Genomic DNA, 6280 nt, shown 5'->3' with positions numbered 1-6280 from the left:
CCCCCCCCCCCCCCCCCTCCTCTAGGATACTTTCAAGATTATCCTAGTATTTCAGCCTAAAGAACAATGATAAAAGAAGACAGAAGAAATACATCCAAAAGAAGGAAAATAGTACAAATCTACCCAAGATAGTTAGCAGTCACAAGGCATGGTTTTTATAGGTCATGGTCACAGTCGGCACTATTCTCACTATTCGGTTACAATGTGTGATCACTGCAAACAAAAGCAAGCTGAACAAATCCAAGTCGGTTTCAGGTTGGACCTTCTAGAAAATTCTTTGGTATTCAGGGTTATACTATATAAATAAAGTTGTCCTTGGTTTGTAGGGTTAAGATATAAGCCACGAAGAGCTGCATATAGTAAATTTTTACAGTATATTGCTTTGTTTTATTTTCTATTTCATTCAATCTTATTCTTCTTGTGATTTTCCTATAGCCAAGATGATTGTTTGTCCTAGAAAGATGGAGATCTAATTGGGCAGATCCGGGCGAAGCTCCCACATCGTCATGCACCAATTCTCAATCTCCACTCTCTTGCTCTTCTCTTCCATGTGTTGCACCACTCATCTTAAAATATTAAATTTTTTGTCAAATTGTGTTTATTCCACTTAAGATTTTACAAGTGGCATATATCTCCCAAAAGTTATATTTTCATCATTCATATCAATGTTCCTATTGGTTTCACTTATCCTCCCAAATAAATTTTGTTGTTTGTCCCCTTTAATGTTTCTGTCAGTTGCATTTCCCTCGATAGTTTCTTTTTGTCAACTTTTATGCACTTTAGCAAAACTCACCTTTCCTTAATTATCTTATATTGTCGTGTACATACACTATACTTAGGGGGAAATGCCTTTTGAGTTACTTTGATTATAATATCATGGATACTAGGAGAAACAGAGCATTCTAAACATATCATATCATATCATACTCCTTATAAAAGTGCGAGTTTGAGAAAAACTTTCCATAATTAATATTACTCTTGATCCTTTTGGACATCAAATTGTTATCCTATCCTAGTTATGATGAAAAAATTAAAATTTAGAAAGATTATTTTTCATTAAACTAAGTTTATCATCTCAGCCAAATTATTAGTTGATGAAAATTTTGAATGATGATGATAAAGATAAAATATAGAAAGATTATCTTTAGTTAAACTAAATTCATCATCTCATATATACTATTAGTTGATAGTAAATTTTTAGGTTTAAAAACATAATTTTTTCTATTTGAATGGGTAATATGCATATATACCACTTAAATCATGGGTATTTGAATAGTTTGATGAAAATTTTGAATGACGATGATAAAGTTAAAATTTAGAAATGTTATCTTTAGTTAAACTAAGTTTACCATCTCATTCAAACTAATAGTTAATGATAAAATTTGAAAGTTTAAACATAATCCTTTCTATTTGAATCGGTTATTGCATATCTACCCCCTTTAAATCATGGGTATTTGCAAAAATACCCTCAAAATCCCAGTATTTGCAAACTACCCATCAATATTGGAAAAATATACACTCAAAGCAATTAATCATCAACATTGATAAGCTAATTTATAATTGCAATGTAAAAATTATCAACAAGAGAGTCAAATTTTTAGCACCAAATTAAAATTCAGAAAGATTATCTTTGGTTCCACTACGTTTATCATCTCATCCAAATTATTAGTTGATGAAATTTTTGAATGATGATGATAACGTTAAAATTTAGAAAGATTATCTTTAGTCAATCTGGTTAGAGAAAACTTAAATAGTTATATGCATGAATGGCCAGCGGATTACTATCTTGAGTCTTTGATAATAATATTATGTAAGATTCTTCGTGTTTAAAAGTGGGTGAATCATTAGGCAAAGCAAAGTTATTCATCTAATAGTATTCTCCACAGTAAATGTTATGTACTTTAGCTCGGGTGAAATAATTGACGATATAAAGTTATGGTTTGTTATAAAGTACGATAATTATAACATAAAACATGCTGAAAGCAGAAAGATAATAATTAGTAAAAATCATATCTTACTAAATTTTTAATAAAATTATATATATCCCTCAACATACAATGCTCTTTCTAGTTCTCTTAAGTTTTTTTTTTCTCTGTCTATATTGTACCTTAGAGCCACATATTATTCGTTTATATTACTAACATAATTAGTATTTTTCAGATCAATGAAGAAGCATATGAGAGATGCAAAATGAGAATGGGTTCAAAATAGTCTTTTGTTGTTTTTGGATTATTGTGATTTTGAGAGAAAAATCGTTAGCTATTTATGCATAATTTCTTAACATTTACAGAAAAAAACATTTATAAAAAACTAAGACATGTGATACTTAACCACGTGGGACGCACGTGCATCCGAACTAGTAGGCCCAAAGAAGCAATAAATGACTTTTTAAGGGAAAGTAAATACAGAAACACTGGGGGAGAGTGATTAAAAAAACTTTTCAATAGAAACGTTTCTGGATAAAACTTTTAGGACGATATATGCGCCTTCTAGAAATATTGGGAAGGATAAATGCATTTTACCATAATATTTATTACACTGTGCTTATTTTGGAAGAAATATCACGACTCATAGATACAGATCAGACTATTTAATGCATTCAAAGGTCAATCCTCCGAGTGAAAATGCCTGTTTAAAAAAAATAACCTCTAAAATAACCATGCACAACAAAGAAAAAGGAAAGTTAAACAAACTTGCTTCACGTTTTCTAAACACCCAACAACCACCAAACGGACGATTAATACTCTGCGCACAGTATTATCAAAATAGAATTTAAGAATGGACCTCAATTTTTTTTCATATAATAAAAGCAAACAAAAAACAAAAATATAACCATCAATTTCCCAAATTCACCTATGATGTCATCGACAATACGCAAAAGACTACCGTACAATACGATATTTACAAGAACAACACCGAGTAATCGACATCAAAAGCTAATTTCATTACCCAATTAATAAATCGCATGCCCTTCACAAACAATAAAGAATGTTCCTTGCCATACATTTTTCATGTCTACCCAATATACAGATTACTCCTGAATCTGTATAATTGCCGATTTTTCCTACATCCTGCTCACGGTAAAGTATAAATAAAAGAATTACCCGGAATGCAAATCTGTGGAAAGCATACGGTTTTTATGTTAACTCTGGGCAAATGGAGGAAGATTTAGGGGCATATAAGCTAAATCTAACCTTGCAACGGTGGAACGCTCCACGGCGTATTACGATCTGATCCTCGGTGGCGCGATCCTCACCGGTAGGGATCCTGCTGGACCCACCGCGACAGACCCGCCGATTCTCATCCATCGACCTCGTTCGATCATCTGTGATCCATCACGAGCGCCCCCTTCGCCCTTCTCCCTCGTTTCCCCTTCTCCCGCCGCTGCAAAACCCTCACCGACACGCCCCTCCCCGACACGCCCGATCCCTGTACGAACCGCTGGTCGACCTCACTCCCGCCCCGCCCCTCTGCGAAAAATATGAGAGGTCGTAAACTTTTCTGCCTGGGGGGAGGGGGGTTGGATGAGTAATAAGAGGGAATGCGAGGGGGTGGGATGAAAATTTACCAGAAAGGTGGCGCCGCGGCTGAGATTAAGGGCGAGCATGGTTGGGGGTTGTGGGGGTGTGCGCATTCTAATTATTTTTAGGGTTGAAAATTTCACAAAACTGCTATAAATTCGGCATTTTGCATAAGTTTATGATAAACTTTTTCATTTGGAAACCGCTTGGAAACTTCTTTTAGAAAAAAGACCGTTTTTGGAACTTTGTTAGTGGTGATGGTCTAAATCACACAGGTAAACTGATATGAACTGAGTTGATTAGGACCGCGAACTTCTCCGAATATCTAATTTTGAGTCGAGCTGTTCTTCCCTGCATAAATAGCAACTCGTAAGAGGGCTCCGTTAATGGGTAAGGAGCTTGATTCTTCTTTTTTTTCGTTGTGTTTCTGCAAGTAGAATACACTACTATTTATAGGCCCAAAAACCCATCGTCTCCACCCCCTCAATCTGCCTCTGAGAGATTTTCTCGCAACAAACCCCAATTCCACGTTTTCCACGTTTTTCTCAACTGAGAAATGTTGGGTTTTTGAGATCAAACCACTGATGCGATTTGGAAATAGAGATAAGAGAGAAAGAAAACAATCACAAACAAATAAGATTTTATGTGGTTCACTTCTAAATGTGAGAAGCTACATCTACGGCCACCGCAGGAGAAAATTTTACCATTTTCGTCTCTATTACAATTTGTCCTAATCATCCCTTTAATATCATAAGGGTATTACAAACAGAAAACTGAAACAGGTCCAAAAATCGAACCTGGGCCAAAACCCGATTTGCGGTCGACCGTGAATCTGCCGAACTGGATCCTCGTCGTTTTTTTCCTTGAACTTCTTCACCGTTGACCCTGTTCCTCCAACTTTTTTTGTTTCCTCTTCAATCTGAAGTATAGGACAGGTATGATAGTTAGGCTTCACATATCTTAACAATCTCCAACTTGGAGACTAACTATCAATCTCTATCACCTCTCTCTGTGGCGACGACCTCCATATCATCAAGTAATTGTTGGCCTTCTTATTTTGATGATGTTTAACAAACAATTTACTTCTAATGTTGTTTGTCTAGTGTTTGTGTTTTCATATCTTTTCTAGGCAAACAACGAGTTGGAGGATGGATGGAATATAGCTTCAACGATCATATCCAATGGAGGTTGGCGGAATAGTGGAGTGAAGCCTTGCAATTCAAAGTTAAAGATCAAGTTCAAGCTTCATCCACGAGATTACCAAGTCAAGCATATTGAAGACCAATCAAGCTTGGGTAAATTAGTTTAGGGCCGAGATTACCAAGTCAAGCATATTGAAGACCAATCAAGCTTGGGTAAATTAGTTTAGGGCTTATATTATTTGTGTTAATACTTCAAGCTCAATATCACACACACACACGTTTGGTTTTGTTTATCGTCGTTTTGGATTATAGACTTAACAACATTATTTTATATCTTTTATCAAGTTTATAAATCTATTGGAAAGTTTTCATAACTTTGTTTAAACTCATTTTGTCAAGATCAAGCTTTTACAAGTCCATACTTATGTGATTTTGCAAAATAATGAGATTCCACAATTAGGAAATGTAAATTGGAAAATTCTTTTTTGTAACATGTTCAAAATCATATTTTCAAACATTTTCCAAAGTTTCATCAAGTTTGAAATTGATTTGTTACGTTTAATTGAATTTACAAAATCATGTTTTTCGTTTGTGCATGTTCGTGCATGTTTTTTTACAAAACAGATGAGTTTTCACAAATTGGAAATGATATTTAAGAAATTATTTCTTTGAAATGTTTAGCTACATGTTTAGAAACTTTACTCAAAACTTTACCATTTTTGGAGTTGATTTACTGTGCCCAATTGATTTTACAAAATCGTGTATATCAGCAGATTTTCAGAAACTGTATATCTGTGTTCAAATATTTAATTCTCTCAAATAAGAAATTATTTTTCAGAAATTCTTTCTCTAACATATTTTTATACATGTCTAGAACCTTCCCTAAAAGTTTCATAATATTTGGAGTTAAGTTACTATTTTTAATTGATTTTACAAAACCAGATACATAAATTTCCAGAATGCTGAATTTAGGGGTATTTTGGTCTTTTCAGTCTATAACGGCTAGTTTTTGATATTTTCGGTTTTTGGGGGTTTGTGGCTGGTTTAAGAGGCTATAAAAAGCCCTCAACTTTCATTGTTTCTTATGGATGTTTAAGAGGGTTTTAAAAAGAGTTTTACAAGTTTGTTGAAGAGTTTTTGAGTTTATTTCAAGAGTTTGTTTGTGAAGAAAATTCCACAAGAGCTTGAAGAGATCATCTATTGAAGTTTGAGCTTCCAACTATTCTCCCTCCACCTCTTGATCTATTGAGAAGTTTTCTAAACTCTTATCTGTTGGTCTTCTTGTTTTGATGATATTTAATAAACAATTTACCACTAATATTGTTTGTCTAGTATTTGTGTTTTCCTATATATTGTAGACAAACAACGTTGTTGGAGGTTGGATGGATTGAGCCTACACGATCATATCAAGAGGAGGTTGGCGGAATAGTGGAGTGAAGCAATGCACATTCAAGTCAAGATCCAAGTTCAAGCTTCATCCGTAAGATTACCAAGAAGAGCTTCATCGAAGATCAAGATAGCTTGGGTAATTTAGTTTTAGGTTTATACTTGTGTGTAGATACTTTAAGCTCATATATTAATCGCACACACGTATTTGTTGATTTTGTTGAAATATAA

The 6280-nt window shown here is 34.2% G+C and overlaps 1 protein-coding gene across 1 annotated transcript in view; it reads right to left on the bottom strand.

Moving 5' to 3' along the window:
* LOC109844555 (NADP-dependent malic enzyme-like) overlaps positions 1-3254 on the bottom strand; it is a 17310-nt gene extending 14056 nt beyond the window's left edge. Inside the window, exon 1 of the mRNA XM_020413636.1 lies at positions 3195-3254. The gene's annotated coding sequence lies outside the window, so the exon portion shown is untranslated. The remainder of the gene's footprint in view (positions 1-3194) is intronic.

This window comes from Asparagus officinalis, chromosome 6 (assembly GCF_001876935.1).
Source record: "Asparagus officinalis chromosome 6, Aspof.V1, whole genome shotgun sequence".
Lineage (NCBI taxonomy): Eukaryota > Viridiplantae > Streptophyta > Magnoliopsida > Asparagales > Asparagaceae > Asparagus > Asparagus officinalis.
This window is presented reverse-complemented; position numbering and strand designations above follow the sequence as displayed.